We start from the raw sequence: 19079 nt of genomic DNA on the forward strand, positions 1-19079 counted from the left end.
GCTAAAGCAAAGAAAGAAGAATATAATACAGCAAAGGATAAAGATCACGACAATAAGGATAAAGAGATTAATGAGGAAAAGGAACAAGAACTCCAGCTGGAAATAAGTAGTAATAAACGAAGTCACACTCCCGAAGGATAGGATTCAGATAAGGAACAACCAATGAACACAGTGGAAAACCAGCTTGCCATTATTGACTCCACTCACAACATGGATGGTTGGCGAAAAGTGGAGAAGAAGAAGGGCAGGAGGCTTATGCCAGCTGGTTTTTTTGTTGTTGACTACACTCCGGATAATAGGAGCAGCACTTTCTTTTTCTGCTTTTAGGCAGGGTTGTATCTTGTGGGTTATATGATCTACTTTCATACAGCCAAATTGAATGCTTAATGCATATTCTATGTAACTTTTTATATTAATAAAATGTTCATTTTTTCTTTGGAAAAAAAAAAAAGATAGGGGGACACTAAATATATACATAATAAATATTGAAAAATGAAGATTGTTACGATAATTGTTTTTTGAATTTTTATTTACAATTTGGATTTCCTATATTTGAAGACATCATTACTCTAATTTTTTAATTCAAATTACATAATATCATATGTGGTACAAAATCTTATTTGGAGGTATTTGCAATGTTGTATGGTGTTATGTACAACTCTATAGGAATGGTGATATACAAAATATGTTTTTAAGATGACCCTATTTTTTTTCCATGATCTTCGGTCTATGATAGAATCTTAGAATCTCTCACACTACCAAACCAAGAATTTTCCCACTAGTTATGCCTTTACCCATCAAGGGCACAACACATCGAGACTACTCTCGAGTTATTCACAGCTCCACATGTGAACAACACTTAATCTGCCCACTACTGCTCCTTAGCTACTTAGGTACTTCAACCCACTATAGTCTTCCTATGTTGCTCCACTAAAGACTAACATAGTGCATGGATGGAGGAGTGCCCATAATTTTTTGTAGATGCACTTCTCCACACGTAAGTGAAGGGCTGAACAAAAAACTTCTGGTTGATCAAAACGATGAGCTCAATAACTACCACTCTAGTAACCACCTAAGTCGAAAATGATTGTGCACATCGGGCTCCAACTTGGGCATTATCACACTGTTGTCCAACAGGCCATAATTGCCCAATATACATCCAGAATTGGTCCACTCTCACGCTACCCTCCAACAACCCACGAGTGACCAATACTTGTTGTATCATATACTTCTGGTTAGGGCATCCAACTACCTCGGAAACTTTTCCTCTTGGGTTCTAATAAAATTCCAAATTGTCCTCTCCTAGGACATCATCCACTAGCATCAATTCATGCTTAACACATCAATATAACACATATCGAGCCTTGATCAACTTTAGCATCACCTTGGTACAGTCTGTTACATATTCAACCCTTACTCCTGCTATGTCTACTCGTGTTCCTGCATTCTTGTGTTCCTTCAATTATGTTTCTTCACTTGCACATTCCTCCACACACGCTTTCCTGCACTCATGTGTTCCTGCACTCGCTCATTCCTTCAGTTGCACATTCTTGCACTTGTATCCCTACACTTACACATTCCTGGACTCACACATTCTTAAACCTGCATTCCTGCACTCACACGTTCCTACGCTCACAAGTTTCTGTGCTCGCATGTTGTTGCGCTCGCACATTAATTCACTCACATTTATGCACTCACGTGTTCATGCACTCGCATTCTTGAACTGATGCATTCCTTCACTATCATATTTATGCACTTGTGCTACTGACACTTGAGGTTCCCTTCTCGATATGTAGAATATGAAATATGCTTCTTGGATGTGTTAATGACTCTTCCCCACCTTAGATTTATACACAATATAAGTGCTCCATCAAATCACATGTGTGGGATTTACAACCTGTCACAAGGTCCTTAAACGCCTAACCGACCTTGAATAAACCCACAATTAACTTCAAAAATTCATATCTCAAGTTCCAGACCTTGGATGTTAATGATGTTCAATGTCCCTGGTTGCTCTCATGATCCTCTATCATCTCAAATCATCATGTCCAAAACCTCTCATTGATTCAAACCAAGAAAATTGGGTGCAAATCCCACAAGCTTAGGTTCCACGCCCACAAGCCACACTTGTGTGCCAATTCCTCCACAACCCACAAGCCTAGGGTTTGGAATACCTCCCAAGCTACAAATCTCGACACTCCCTCTTAGTGAGGGAGGTACTTCCAACACTAGGAAGTCTACATCAGTATTGACAAAGATTCTCTCTCTCAATGTGTGAAAAAACTGAAAACAATATGGAGAACTCAAATGGGAGCTCAAGTAAAAAGAGACAATAATGTTGATGATGATAATGATCATAATGAAGAATGAATGGAAAGCCCTCCTATTTATAAAAAATTATTGAGTTAAACTCCAAAATGGAGAATAATAAAATAATATTGACGAAATCGAGATCTAACCATTAGGAATACTTTAATAAATTATTTGGAAATGGAAAATATATTGAGAATGGTCAAATATATTTATTTAAAAATAATTAATAAATAAAAATATTTATTAATTATTTCACGAGGATTAAGAATGGTGTGAAATAGAAATAATTATTAAATAGTAACTTAACAATTATTCCAATAATATAATTAAGGAATAATAAATAAACACTAATTTATTTAATTATTCTTAGGAGATTTAATCAAATGTGACAAGAAATAATTATCAAACAATGATTTAATAATTATTCTTAGAGATAATTAAATAAATAATAATTTATTCAATTATTCTCATGGGATTTTTTAATTTTAATCAGAAAATAATTTAATAAAAATGGTTTACTAAATTAGTTCCCATGGTGAAAGTGATTTTACTATGGTAAAATTAATCCTACATGGTGTATTTCGATCCACCTAGTTAGAAATGACTAGGTGATCATTTTTCTAGTGATAACGGATGCTATGATCAACATCGTCCAAAATTTTTCCTACACTTGAATTTGAGAGCCTACTCAGAATATTATGATTTGTCATTCCATAATCCCTTTATGGTTGATTGATGTTTTTCGATAGGTTCCAAGTCTTCTTCCTAGTTTTGAACTGTAAAGTCACTTGGTCACACATTCACAATTCTGGTTCAACTCATGAGAGAACTTTCTATATGCAATATTAAACAAACATAGCACCATCCATTAATATAGTGGCTCTATGATGTTCATCTCATGTCAAGAGTCTTCATGTTTTCCTCCTAGCACATGTGTCGCTTTTGTTGTTTTCACTCCTGCATGTGTTGCACCTTTGCATATCACCAAAGCTATTTCTGGCACACTCTTTTGCACTATACTATGTATCTCTTCCTCCCCTTTTGAGAGGAAAAAAATGCAATTCAAATGCTTTCCTATCATCCGAGTGTATTGAAAACCCTCCTAGGAAAAGTGGCTTCCTCCCTCTAGTTTCCATCAACAAAGAGCGTATTCCAAATGGTCAAGAACCCCTTGTTGATTCAAAATACACTATACTAGGATAGAAAGTGAATTTCAAAGAAATTGTGATCCCTTATTGAAGTAAATTGTGTTTTATTTCAAGACTTCTCTCCCTTTGAGTGCATGGAGCAATCTTGAAGGTTGAAGTCTTCACCCTTCCCCCTTCCCTAATGCACTTTTTACCTAGGACATCCTTAGCCTCTTCCTCTATAGTGAATGGTGTAATAGGGAAGGATGAAGGAGGCCTCCTCTTTGTCTTTAACCATTCAAACTATCGTTTCCCCAAGGCCTCCTCTTCCTCTTAGTGCATAACGCAGTCCTAAAGCATGAAGCTTTCACCTTCCCTCTTCCCCAATGAACTCTGTGCTCAATCTTATTTAGGCCTTCCTCCTTAACACATGGCATAATAGGGAAGGCTAAATAAGGTCTCCTCTTTGCCTTTACTATTCAAAATTCACTTTTAAGTCTTCCTCTCCTTCCCTTAGGGCGCATGGCATAGACTTGAACCTTGAAGCCTTCATCCTTCCTCCTTCATGCTTCTTCGTTGCACTGGACCAAGGAGAGCTCCTCTTCATAGTGAATGATGTAGTAAAACTGAATAGTGTAGCCTTCTTAAGGCACTTATGAGTTTTATTGTGCCCTCCTAATCAAGCCTCCTTCTTTTAACCATTCTAGAGGCCTATCAGCTAATCATTCCATGAGCTAGGTAGTGATAGAATAGATATTTTAAGACTCATTTCACTTTTTCACGAGTTATTTTCATTGGCAGAATACCTTCCTAGCATGAAAAGGAAATTCTCAAAGAATATAACAAGGAGAAATCATAAAGGTACACCCATAGTGAAGAAGCACCAAATACATTCATCATGGAGACATCAAGCAGATCATGGATGAAGACAGAAAGAAGACATTGCATGATGACTCTGAGGATTCCAAAGCTAATCAAAGACCCTTTGGATGGAAAAGATAAGAAAAAGAGTGGATCTTTCATGAAGATGAATCATATATCATAATTCTGGTTCTAATAATCATATTAACAAATAATTGGCATTTATCTCAAATAGACATATTCACTATCATAATTTAATATTAACAATTTGCTATTAAATAATCAATTTTATATACCACTTGAGTGGGCCAATGGTTAAGAGCATTTGTTTCCTCCTAAGAGGACATAGGGTCAAAACTAGAGGGGGTAGAGTATGTATGCCTTCGTAGACTTAGAAGTCAAAACGCTACGTGGAGGTGGGTCACTTGTCCCACAAACATGGGGGTATGATACACCAATTTGGTTTCTGCCTTGGCCATGACCTTAAAATTGGATAATAATAATAATATATGTTAATTGAATATAACTATTTACTATTTAACAAATAATTAACAAAATATATTAATTAAAAATTTTGAATATATATAAAATGTATTTCTTATATAAGTTGGTGAATCAAAAGATTTATAATTTTATCTAAAACTTGTATTACATTGAAATTAATTCAGTCAAATATAATAAAAACCTTAATATAATACATATGTGATTATAATTATAATTCGATTTGGATATTTTAATCAATGGAGTAAAAATTCGTTAATATAATACCTCTAAGATTATAATTATACTTTAAAAGTTTACATGATTGAATTTATAGATAATACTAAAATGACCATATAGTTTAATTATTGGAATATCACTTCTAATTTATAGATAATACTAAAATGACAATATTAGTGTAACAAATTTAAATAACTATAAAAATTATTTCTCAATACTATAATATCTTAATGAATTCTACGTGAAATTGTATACAACACATGACTATAATTTAAAGAATGTTTGGATTTTTCGTTTCTTTTTATGGACTTAAGAAAATTTAGTAATACTAATTTAGTAGAATTAACTTTGATACGTATCATATAATATTCCATTATTTTAGACTTACCATCATCACCATTATTATTTTTTCGAGAACACCTTTACTTAATATTAAAGTGTAAAGACGATTATCATTATATTCGGTGTGGTAAACATGAATAATTTCTAGGATGTATATTTATATAAAAAGATGGTTACTCAATGTGCAATGAAATATGAATTTCTATATAGGATATCCTTCATTAAGAAGAGTTAAAATAAGTTAAATAATATGTTTTCTTATAAAGTTAAAGTTTTTCAAAAATATATTTGCAATTTTTTTTTTATATTCAATTTTAAAATAAATCTCACATGAAATCATTGTTAATATTAATATAAGAAACACTACGACTTGAAAAGTGACATATAAATAATTTAATTTTTAATTTATTTTCCAAATTTAAAACTTTTACTGATAAAAAAAATTTCCAATCGAAAATTTTCATTTTCAAAGGAAATAATCCAGTTTTAAAACATATATTATAAAATATTGTATGAATATATAATATAGGGAATAATAAGCTCATTACTAAGAGCATGAAACTAATAAGATGAGAAAATCCAAGAAGAAGAAAATCTAATCACCCACATTGAACACGAGTATAAGTAGGATGAACTTTTATTGAAGTAATTCTGAAGAGTGTACTATCTAAAGAGGGAACAAAACATCTAATCCTTCGATAATTTCATGATACAAGTAAGGAGAAACAACAAATTTGCCTTGCTTAATAATTATTGTAGTTGTAACCATAAGAATCGATCTCAAATGGAAGAAGAACTTGCGAGATATCATCAACATTTATTCTTAGGTTCCCTGCCTAGCAAAGAAGAGAGCTTTCTGATTGAACTAATGAGAGGACTTTCTTTATGAAAGATTAAACAAGATTAGAACCGTCCATTAATATAGTGGCTCTATGATTTTCATCTCATGTCAAGATTTAGTGTGCACTTTCTTTGACAATCTCGCTTACTTTGGTTTCATTTGTACTCCTCTTTTGGTGAGTTTTCTCAATTTTTGTCTTTCGTGTACTTTCACTCTCAAAAGTGTTGATTTCACATTCGAAACTATCATTTTGTCTTGTTTTCACTTTAATAAGTTGCTTTATCATGTTATCTTCACTCTGGTATGTATCACTTTCAAGGTCATTCACTTTTTACAAGTGTTATCTTCATGTTTTCCTCCTTGCACATGTGTCGCTTTTGTTGTTTTCACTCTTGCATGTGCCGCACATTTTCATATCACCAAAGATATTTTTGGAACACTCTGTTGCACTATACTATCCTATATATCATTAGAATGTGCACTAGACACATTTCTATAGCATAGCTCACCTTTTTCTCATAGTTGTCACTTTTGTAGTAACCTGTTTTCTAAGTGTCATTTCAATTGTCACACTTAGAAATAAGTGTCACTTTGTTCTCGTGTCGAGGAGTGATTTATATCCATGAGCCTTGTGTATCCTTATTTCTTGTATTTATGGTATTATGTGTCTGATCTATGTTTGAGTCATGTTCGGGTGCATCTCTCTCTTTACTTTGTTCGTCTCACACTTAGCCATTTTGGGTGCCCTTCTTGGTCCTTCATCCGAGTGCAAGTTGTGAAAGCATTACCCCTATTACTAAGTTATGGTCTTAACCTATTCATAGGCCTCAATTACACAATATTTCTTACCAATATTGGTGCGTTAAGTCTACTCAATATCACCTAAAAAATGTTGTACTTTGTGAACCTCCCAAGGGAAGTCACCTAATCCTTCTTACTTATATCTACTCACTACACTAAGTTTTGGTCACCTTTTCCTTGCATGATACATAGATTACTCCTAGATAATAGCATGTATCTCTTCCTCCTCTTTTGAGAGGAAAAATATGCAATGCAAATGCTCTGCTATCCTCTGAGTGCAGTGAAAACCCTCCTAGGAAAAGTGGCTTCCTCCCTCTAGTTTCCCTCAACGAAGAGGGTATTCCAAATAGTCAATAACCCCTTGTTGATTCAAAATATGCTAGACTAGGATGGAAAGTGAATTCCAAAGCAATAGTGACCCCTTATTGAAGGAAATTGTGTTGTATTTCAAGCCTTCTCTCCCTTTGAGTGCATGGCACAATCTTGAAGGTTGAAGGCTGCACCCTTCCCCCTTCCCTAATGCGCTTTGTGCCTAGGCCTTCCTTAGCCTCTTCCTCTAGAGTGAATGGTGCATTAAGGAAGGATTAAGGAGGCCTCCTCTTTGTCTTTAACCATTCAAACTATGGTTTCCCTAAGGTCTCCTCTTCCTCTTACTGCATAACACAATCCTAAATCATGAAGCTTTCACCTTTCCTCTTCCCCAATGCACTTTGTGCTCAAGCTTATTTAAGCCCTACTCCCCAACACATGACATAGTAGGGAAGGCTAAAGAAGGTCTCCTCTTAGACTTTACTATTCCGAATTCACTTTTAAGTCTTCCTCTCCTTCCCTTAGGATGCATTGCACAACCTTGAAGCCTGAAGCCTTCATCTTTAATCCTTCATGCATTGCCATTGTGCTGGAACAAGGAGAGTTCCTCTTCATAGTGAGTGACCCAATAAAAATTAACAATGTAGCCTTCCTAAGGCACTTATGAGTTTTATTCTGCCCTCCTAATCAAACCTCCTCCTTTTAACAATTCGAGAGGTCTATCGTGAGCTGATCATTCCATGAGATATGTAGTGATAGAATAGATATTTTAAGACCTATTTCACTTTTTTCGCGAGTTATTTTCATTGGCATGAGTACCTTCCTAGCATGACAAGGAAATTCTCAAAGAATATAACAAGGAGAAAGCATAAAGGTACACCCGCAGAGAAGAAGCACCAAATACAACTATCATGGAGACATGAAGCATATCATGCACCAAGACAGAAAGAAGACATTGCATGATGGCTCTAAGGATTCCAAAGCCAATTCAAGACCCTTTGGAGGGTGAAGATAAGAGAAAAAGTGGATATTTCATGAAGATGAAGAATATATAATAATTTAGGTGTTAATATACATATTAAAAAAACACTTGGCATTTATCTCAAATAGACATATTCACGATCATAATTTAATATTAACAATTATCTATTAAATAATGAATGTTATATACAACTTGTGTGGGCCTAATGATTAAGAGCATGTGTTTCCTCCTAAGAGGTCACAGGATCAAAACTAGAGGGGCTAGAGTATGTATGCCTTCGTACACTTAGCAGTCAAATCGCTATGCAAATGTGGGTCACTTGTCCCACAAACAAAGGGATATGATACACTAATTTGGTTTTTCCTTGGATGTAAACTTAAAATTAAATAATAATAGTAATATATGTTAATTGAATATAACTATTTACTATTGAATAATTAAATAATTAAATAATTAACAAAACATATTAATTAAAATTTTTAAATATATATAAAATGTATTTCTTATATAATTGAGTGAATGAAAAGATTTATAATTATATCTAAAGCTTGTATTACTTTAACATTAATTGAGTCAAATATAATGGAAACCTTAATATAATACATATGTGATTATAATTATAATTCGATTAATATAATTTAATGAATGGAGTATGAATTCCTCATAATTGAATTTATCTTATTAAAATATCAATTTCCTAACTTTTCTATAATATTTAACGAATTTAATTAATATAATACTTCTAAGATTATAAATATAGTTTAATTATTGGAAAATCGATTCTATTTAAAATTTACATGATCTAATTTATAGATAATATTAAAATGAAAATATTATGTTCACAATAATCTTATTTAAATATTTTTATAAGTATAACAAATTTAAATAACCATAAAAATTATTACTTAATACTATAATATCTTAATGACTTCTACTTCACGTTGTATAAAAAAAATGTCTATAATTTAGAGAATGATTGGATTTTTCGTTTCCATTTTATGTGACTTCAAGAAAATTTAGTTAATTTAGTATAATTAACTTTTATACATATCATATAATATTCCATTATCTTAGACTTATCATCACCATTATTATTTTTTTCACAACACCTTTATTTAATACTAAAGTGTAAAGACGATTATCATTAGGATGTATATTTATATATAAAGAGGGTTATTCAATTTGCAATGAAATATGAATGTCAATATAGGATATCCTTCTTTAACAAAAAGATACAATTTTACTAAATAACAAAATAAGTTAATTAATATAGTTTCCAATAAAGTTAAAGTTTTTAAATGAATATATTTGTAATTATTTTTTTCATGTCACGAGGTAATTCCTCAAATGTAATTGTATTATTCATTTAGGTTGTTCATTATTGCATACAAGAGGGAGTGACTATTCAATTCATCTCCGACGACTCTCATTTTCCTCTATTATTTATTTACACTAATTACAGTTGTTCACCCAATCCCTATGATTAGGTGTCAACATTCCCCCCTTAATTTGAAGGGATGTGTGTGAGTCCAAGCATTATTCTAAGTCTTTGAAGCTTTTCTCTTCCAAGCGCTTTGGTGAAGATCTCTGCAATCTGCTCATTAGTGGAACAATGGAAAAGATGGATTGTTTTGGCGTCAACATGATGTCGAATTAGATGATATTTTGCATTGATGTGCTTCGTTAGATCATGGAACTTTGGGTTCTTGGCCAACTTTATTGCCGAGATATTGTCAATCATGAGTTGAGTCGATTATACTTGTTTTACTTGCAAATATTCCAGAATTTTCTTGAGCCACACAATTTTTTTTGTTGCCTCAGCTGTTGCCACATATTTTGCCTCTATTGTGGAATCTATTGGAAATGATTGTTTGTGTGATCTCAAGGAGATAGCTCATGATCCAAGACTCAAAGCATAACCCGAAGTAGATACCTGAGTTTCCTTGTCCCCATCGAAGTCTAAATCGGAGTATCCAATCAAGCTGAAGTTGCCCACCTGTGTATACTTGAGTCCAAAGTCTTGAGTTCCCATCAAGTACTTTAGAAATCTTTTTGTAGCAGACCAATTTCCCTCACACTGATTTTGCATAAACCTGGAGAGGATCCAACAACAAACGAAATGTTTGGTTTGGTAGCAGTCAGGTAGTTGATTCTTCCTACAAGGTGTCGATACTTTGTTGCATCCTGTTAGGTCCCTATAATACTAGTGATTCCCCCATTACTATTGTCGTTGTATCCCTTATTGTAATTGTTATTGTTGTGCCCCTATTGTTATTATTGTGCCCCTATTGTGCCCATATTGTTATTATTGTGCCCCATAGAATCCCTCTATTGTTATTTTTGTGCCTTTAAATTATTATTGTTAGGTTGACTTGGTTATATTATGACCTCTTAGACTCCTATATATAGAAAGGATGTTTTTTGATTTGAATCATCCAAGAATTTTTCATTTGTGTAATGCAAAGGAGGTTGCCCCATCGAAGAGGTTGAATTCTAAGATGTTGACCTATATTTTCTATCTTTTTGTGAGCTAGTTTCATAACATTTGGTATCAGAGCTTTGGATTCTAGGGTTTCGCTGCTCGGAATAGGTCATCATGGAATTTTCACTATAATGGTTTTCTTGCGATGTTTTAGAATCTAAAAACAAAACCCATTTCAGACTAAATCTCGTTGAACCTCCAGTCTGAAATGCAACATGATATATCAAAATTACAAGACCAGGTGCAACAAATTTCACTCGCACAAAAAGTAACAGAAAATAAGATGGATGGTTTAAAGAAATACATAGAAGCTAAGAGGATGGTTTAAGGAAAGGAGTGGAAGCTAAGAAGGATGGTTTAAAGAAAGGCGTAGAAACTAAGATGAATGATGTGGAAGCTAAAATGGATAATGTGGAAGCTAAGATGGACGACGTGGAAGCTAATATGGATGACGTGGAAGCTAAGATGGATGATTTAAAGAAAGGCATGGAAGATTTACAGAAAAATTTGAAGACAGATTTGACAAAGTTTCTACAAGAAATGCTTACTAATGGCAAAAGGGTAGTAAAGGAAACTCATGATGAGAACAAAATAAATGTTAATCATGATTTCATAGACTCTAATGTTTGATCGAAGAACCACCATGTTCTGAATATCGATATGAGGAAGTTTGATGGTAAGGATCACAGAAAATGTATACTACAGATGGAGCAATTTTTCGACCTCCATAATGTGCAAAACACACAAAAGGTACACAATGAAACTTTATATTTGGAACCAAATCAGTTTGTATGGTATCGATGGCTTTGCTCTTGTAAACAAATTGTCACTTGAGCTATTTTTACGGATGAAATGATAGCACATTATGAGGATACAAAAAGAAATACTTTTTTTAGCTAATTGATAAATCTCAAACAAAAGGGTTCAATTATGGAGCACATTGAGGACTTCCAAAAATTAAATATAAGGGTAAAAAATATTCCAGAGGAGCATATGATTGATGTGTTCATAGGGAGTTTAAAAGATAATATCCAACATGAGGTTCGCCTTTGGGAACTAGATTCATTAGAGAAAGCATTCACGTTGGAAAGAAAATTGGAAAGCAAAATTATGGCAACAAGGAAGCCTACCACTCACAATCATAAAGATGGAAGTGTTACTACCCCTAGCCATCCACAACCTACAAGGTTGACAGTAGAACAATTGGAAGAAAAAGGAGAAAAGGGGCTTTGTTATAGTTCTGATAGAAAATACACTAAAGGTCATAAGTGTAGCGAGAAGAAATTATTTTACATAGATTGTGAAGAGGAGGAAGAAAATGAACGAGAAACATCAAAAGAAGAAGATATACACCAGGAACAAACCCTAGAAAAAGAAGAAATGAATCCGACCATATCTTGTAATGCATTGGTTGGAATTACCACTCCTCAAACTATCAATATAGAAGGGCGTATCAAGAAGAAGAAGGTAATAGTGTTGATTGATTTGGGAAGTACCCATAATTTTATTCATTGTAAGATAGTCAAGGAATTGAATTGCTTCCTATATCCAGCACTAGAGTGTCAAGTGATGGTTGCAAGTGGAGTAACCATACATTTCTCAAGAAAGTACCATAATATAAAGCTATCCATGGGAGAATATGTATTTAATAGCCTAATGCTTTCCCTTCCAATGGGTGGTGTTGATGTTGTACTAGGATTCTAATGGCTATAATCCTTGGTTACAATAGCTTTTAATTTTCAAGAACTTTTCATGAAATTATCTTTAGAAGGAAAGGAAGCTGAATTAAGGGGTATCTGAGGGACACTCGCAAAGATAATCAGCTCTAACGGAATGACAAAGAGACTTCTAAAGGAAGAACAACAAGGCATAATTGCACAGTTATGTTCACTAGAGGTTCCCACATCGAAATCATCCATTTCTCGAGATCTCTAAAAAGTCTTGGACAGTCATTCCAATGTATTTGAGACTCCCAAAGGCCTCCCACCTATTCGTGATCATGACCATGCTATTAATTTGATTCCAGGAAGTGTTCCTCCAAACATCAGGCCTTACAGATATCCCTATGTCCAAAAGAGTGAAATTGAACATATGGTTGCAGAAATGGTAGAGGCTGGTTTAATTCAACCGAGTCAAAGTTCTTTCTCTGCTCTAGTACTATTGGTTCACAAGAAGGATGGATCATGGCACATGTGTCCATATTATAGGGAGCTCAACAAGCTCATTATTAAAGATAAATTTCCCATTCCTGTCATTGATGAATTATTGGATGAATTTCATGGATCAATTTACTTCACCAAGTTGGATCTTCGTTTAGGATATCATCAAATCAAAATGAATACTAAAGGCATTCCAAAAACAACATTTAGAACTCATGAGGGTCATTATGAATTTTCGGTCATGCCTTCTGACCTTACTAATGCACCTTCTACATTTCAAGGTTTGATGAATTCCATTTTCAAACCCACCCTTAGAAAAATTGTGTTAGTATTTTTTGATGATATACTAATCTACAACAAGTCTTGGAAGGATCATGTCCAACATGTTGACATGGTGCTCAATATATTGGAGGAGAAACAATTATATGCAAAAATCTCCAAATGTTTCTTTGAAGTATAAGAGGTGGAATATCTGGGTCATATTGTATCTCATGAAGGTGTTAAGGTAGACCCTAGAAAATTAAAACCATTAAGGAATGGAAAATCCCCACATCCATAAAGCATCTACGAGGATTTCTCGAGTTGACAGGGTATTATCACAGGTTTATTAAGAATTATGGGAGAATAGTAACACCTCTAACAACATTATTGAAGAATGATGCATTTCATGGACTCTAGAAGCAACGAAGGACTTTGACCATCTTGAAGAGGAATGTGCCAAGCACCAGTATTAGCTACACCAGACTTCAAAAAATCCTTTATTGTGGAATGTGATGCCTCAGGAAATCAAATTGGTATTGTTTTAATGCAAGAAGAAAGACCCATTGCTTTGAAAAGTCATCCAACCAAGGGAAATTATTTACACAAACCTATTTATGAGAAGGAAACTTTTGCAATACTACATTCACTTAAGAAATAGTGACCCTACCTAATGGGAAGACACTTCAAGGTAAAAACAGCTCATGATAGTCTTAAATACTTTTTAGAACAAAGATTATCTTCAGAAGAGAAACAAAAATGGGTAAAAAAGATGTTGGGTTATTACTTTGAAAGCATATACAAAAAATGGAGAAAAATGTTGTGGCAGATGCACTCTCAAGAAAGGATGACGATGTGGAAGCATTTCTTTGCGCCATTTCTATTATCCAACTAGATTGTATAAATGAAGCAAGGGATGAATGGAAGAATGATGAGGAATTGTGGGAAATCATTCAAACGAAACAACAAGATCCCAGTACACCTGATACATTTAGCTAGAAAAATGATTCATTATGGTACAAGGATCGATTATACCTATGTAAGAATTCCCAACTCAAACAAAATATTCTTAGGGAATTGCACACCTCTCCCTTAGGAGGGCACACAGGATTTCTAAAAACCTACCACAGGGTTAAGAAAGTTTTTTTTTTGGGATGGATTTAGATCAGATATTCAAAAGTTTGTGGTGGAATGTTTGGTTTGTCAAAAAAATAAAGTTGAAACAATTAAGACCCCAGGACTATTACAACCTTTATTCATTCCAAGCCAACATTGGGAGGAGGTTTCAACAGATTTTATCATAGGTTTACCAAAGTCCGAAGGAAAGAGTGTTATCATGGTGGTAGTTGATAGACTTACCAAGTATGCACACTTTTGTGCATTGTCTCATCCATTTAAAGCGAGTACAGTTTCTACTGCATTTATGGAAGGAATTCAAATGCTACATGGAAACCCAAAGATTATTGTAAGTGAAAAAGATCCCATTTTCACTAGAAATGTTTGGAAAAAAATATTTTTTTGTCTTATTACTATGTTAGCTCATAGTTCATCTTATCATCCTCAATCTAATGGGAAAACTGAGATAGTAAACAAATGTTTGGAAGGATATCTTCATTGGTTTGTATATGATAAACATACACAATGGGTCAAATGGTTGCCTCTTGCTGAATGGTGGAATAACACTTCCTTCCATATTGCAACAAAAATGACTCCATTTATGGCACTTTATGGATATAATCCACCATCAATAACATCATGTTTAAGAGAAAATTCTAAGGTTCAAACAGTGGAAGATCACATCGAGCATCAGCAACAAGTTCTCCAACTCTTAAAGGATAACCTCACCTTGGCACAGAATAGAATGAAACAACAGGCAGATCAACGTCACAGCGAAAGAATTTTTTATGTTGATTGGGTATTCCTACGAATACAACCATATAAACAAATGTCCCTCAATCAAGTTAAGAAGGATAATAAATTATCACCAAATTATTATGGTCTGTACAAGGTGTTGCAAAAGATAGGTACTATGGCATACAAATTGGAGCTTCCTGCAGCTTCTCGAGTGCACCCAGTTTTCCATGTTTCATGCTTGAATAAGGTTATAGGTGACAAGGTTCCAGCTCAAATAATATTGCTAGAACTTGATGAGGAAGGAAAAATCATATTGGAACCTGAAGTAGTCAAAGAAACAAGAACTCAACAACTACGAAATCGATCAATTTCAGAGTATCTCATCAAGTGGAAGAACTTACCCATTGAAGATTCCATAAGGGAGGATGCGAATTTTATACAGAAGCATCCAGAAATACTCAAGCATTGAGAAAAACACTTTTTTGAAGGAGAGGGGCATGTTAGGTTCCTATAATACTAGTGACTCCCCCATTACTATTGTTGTTGTATCCCTTATTGTTATTGTTGTGCCCCTATTGTCCCCATATTGTTATTATTGCACCCCATAGAATCCCTCTATTGTTATTTTTGTGCCTTTATATTATTATTGTTAGGTCGGCTTGGTTATATTGTGACCCCTTAGACTCCTATATATAGAAATTTGGTTTTTTCATTTGAATCATCCAAGAATTGTTAATTTGTGTAATTTAAAGGAGGTTTCCCCCTCAAAGAGGCTGAATTCTAAGGCATTGATCTATCTTTTCTATCTTTTTGTGAGTTGGTTTCATAAGACATCCTCAAATTATTTTCCTTCAATGAATGTGATCTTTAAGTTTTGTTCCATTGGAGTAGTCATAGGATTGCATTCGCTCATGCCAAACCTATTCAACAAATCTCCAATGTACTTCTTTTGAGAAAGAAATATGGACTTCAGATGTTGAGTTACTTCAATACCAAGATAGTAATGAACATAGCCCAAAACAGTCATTTCAAAACCTTTCCTCAATTCCTTCTTTATGGATGCAATGTAGCTCTCATTGTTCCTTGTCATCAAAATATCATCTACATATACCACAAGATATACAACTGTTTTGCCAACTTTCTTGACAAACAAAGTTGCATCATCAAGTTCATAATGTTTGAAATTGAGTTTCAGAAGATTCTCGGTTAGTTTTTCATACTAGGCTCGCGGTGCTTGTTTGAGGCCATACAAGGATTTATGAAGTTTTCATACTTTATGTTCATGTCCTTTCACAGAAAATCCTTAAGGCTGGGACATAAAAAAATTCTCTTTTAGATCTCCATTCAAGAAATCAGTTTTTACATCCATTTGATGGACTTTCCAACCGTTTTATGCTACTAGAGCAAAGAATGTCTGGATGGTAGCCCATTTTGTTGTGGGGGAAAAAGTCTCCTCATAATCAACCCCTTCCTTTTGTGCAAAACCTTTTGCCACAAGCCTGGCTTTGTGCTTGTCAAGTGAGCTATTAGCTTTATACTTGTTCTTGTAGATCCACTTGCAGCTAATTGGTTTGGTTCCCAATGAAGTATCAACCAGGTTCCAAGAGCCATTCTTTATCAAGGCATCATACTTCTTTTGGATTGCTTCTTTCCATTCATGATGGGAAGAAACTTCTTTGAAGGAGTTTGACTCAAAATTTGTAGTCAAATTCAATTCACAATCATAAGAAACATCCATATCAATCGGAGAATTTGAGTCATCTACATCATCTCCATTTTTTCGGGTTGAATTTCTAATTCCTGACTTTCCAACCTCATCAAGATGAAAACTTTCAAGTGTCTTTGTCAGCCACTTTTGGGGACCTTTTTGAGATGGTCCAGGCTACTCCTTTGATTGAGTTGGGACTAAATCAATATTGAGTCTCCCAACTCTGTCAATCATGTCACTCAAATTATCATCCATTGTTGGAGTTTCATGCGGGGGAGACAGTGCTTATAGAGAAGATTCCATAGGTTGATCCAGTATACGAATCCCCCCCTTCAAGATGTGGAATATAATTATCAAATTATTGAAATGATTTTGCATTTGCGAGTCTATCCAAGCGATCAAGTCGCCACTCAAGAACATTATCAGTTTTGGATGAATTAAGGAAGATTACATCTCTAGATACAACAAAATTTTTATTGACTTCATTATAGATATGGTATGCTTTAGATGTGTTTGAATACCCCAGGAAGATACACTTACAACTTCTTGCATCAAGTTTGTTTCTATGTACCTTTGGTATCAAGGCATAACATGTGGAACCAAAGACTGTGTGATTCTTTACGGAAGGAATGTGCCCATACTACATTTCATGAGGAGTATTGTTTCTAATAGAATTAGATGGACATCTATTCTTTACATATATAGCACATAGAACTACATCAGCCCAAAACATCAATTTTACTTTTTTGAAAAACATCATGGAGCCCACCATATTTAAGATTGTCATATTCATTCATTCATCTACTCCATTCTATTGGGGACTATAAGGCACAATTGTTTGATGTTTGATCCCATGTTGGCGAAGATAGTTTTCAAATTCATTTGAAGTGTATTCTTTTCCATTATTAGTGCGAATAGAGCGAATATGAGATTGTGCATCATTTTCAATCCATGTATGAAATTTCTTGAATGCTTGAAAATCATCAGATTTGTTCTTCAATAAATAAACCCAACACATTCTGGTGTAGTCATCAAAAAATGTCATCATATATTTATTTCCATTTGTAGAAGGAATGCGCATTGGACCACATAAATATGAATGAATGAGTTCAAGTTTTCTATGTGCTATGGAATGCGAATCATGAAAATATTCTTTGCTATGATTTCCTAGAATGCAAGCATCACATTGCTTAAGTTTCCTAGGAATTGTAGGCAAACCAATAACACCATTTTTCTTCAATAAGTGGAGGTTGTCATAGTTCAAGTGTCAAAATCTAGCATGCCATAATAAACTTGATGGAAATATACCTTCTTCATAATGAGAATTGTATGATAAATTTTGTGCATGAGCAGAGGTACCATGAAACTTCAGAAGCCTTTCTTCTTCTATCCCCATCATGACAAGTGAGTGGTCTGATGCTTTTCTCACATCAAGCTTGTCATGAAACATATGAATGGAGTGTCCTTGCTCACATATGTGGACCAAGGACAATAAGTTTCTCCTCAAATGTGGAAGATATAAAACATGATGCAGAAGAAAGTCTGGAAGACTAGGAAATTTAAGCTTGATTGTGCCAAGCCCTGATGGCTTGAGTTTGATTTTCTTCCAAAGTATGCTTCTCCATCAACATTGTCAGTAAATTATTTAAGAAAATATTTTCTAAAATTCATGTGGCAAGTTTCTCCTAAATCAAGAAACCAATCATTTTTCCAGGAAGCAAGTGAAGCATTAAATAAGTCTTCATTTACTCTAATATTACAGTGTGCCACAACATAGTGAGTGGATTTAGGTGCTTTACCTTTCTCTTTGTCATTAGTTTTACCTTTGGGTTGGTTTATTTCCTACTCAATTATGTCCCAAGGAAACTTTCATGTGGATGCATCATGTGATCCATCTCTTTTGTAGCATATGCAGTGCAAATCTAGCTTTTCTCCTTGAGAGTGTCTGCCCCCCCTGGCTCTGAAATTTATTCATCTTCCTCTTCGGCCACCTCTTCCTCTGGAAGAATCTTGAGCAAGATTATTCTCTCTATATGCAAGACACATAATCTCTTAAGAAGACTGAAGAGCTGTCTTCTTTCCAAAATCTTTCTCTCTTTCGAAAAATGTTTTCACAAGGGAGTCAAAGGTAATATCTTTGAGGTTTCCATTTGCTTGTAATGGCTCAAGATAATTTGAGTAAGTGGGATAAAGTGCCTTGAGAAAAGCTATTAGAGGAATGTCCAGTTCAACATTAGTGACTTTGATATAATGCATAATAGATTTTACTTCTGATGCAAGAGCAAGAGGATCATCATTTTGTAATTCAAGGGTGAACAATTT

This window comes from Pinus tabuliformis, chromosome 4_2 (genome assembly GCF_031772625.1).
Source record: "Pinus tabuliformis cultivar Carrire ecotype Pingquan chromosome 4_2, CPIR1, whole genome shotgun sequence".
Classification (NCBI taxonomy): domain Eukaryota; kingdom Viridiplantae; phylum Streptophyta; class Pinopsida; order Pinales; family Pinaceae; genus Pinus; species Pinus tabuliformis.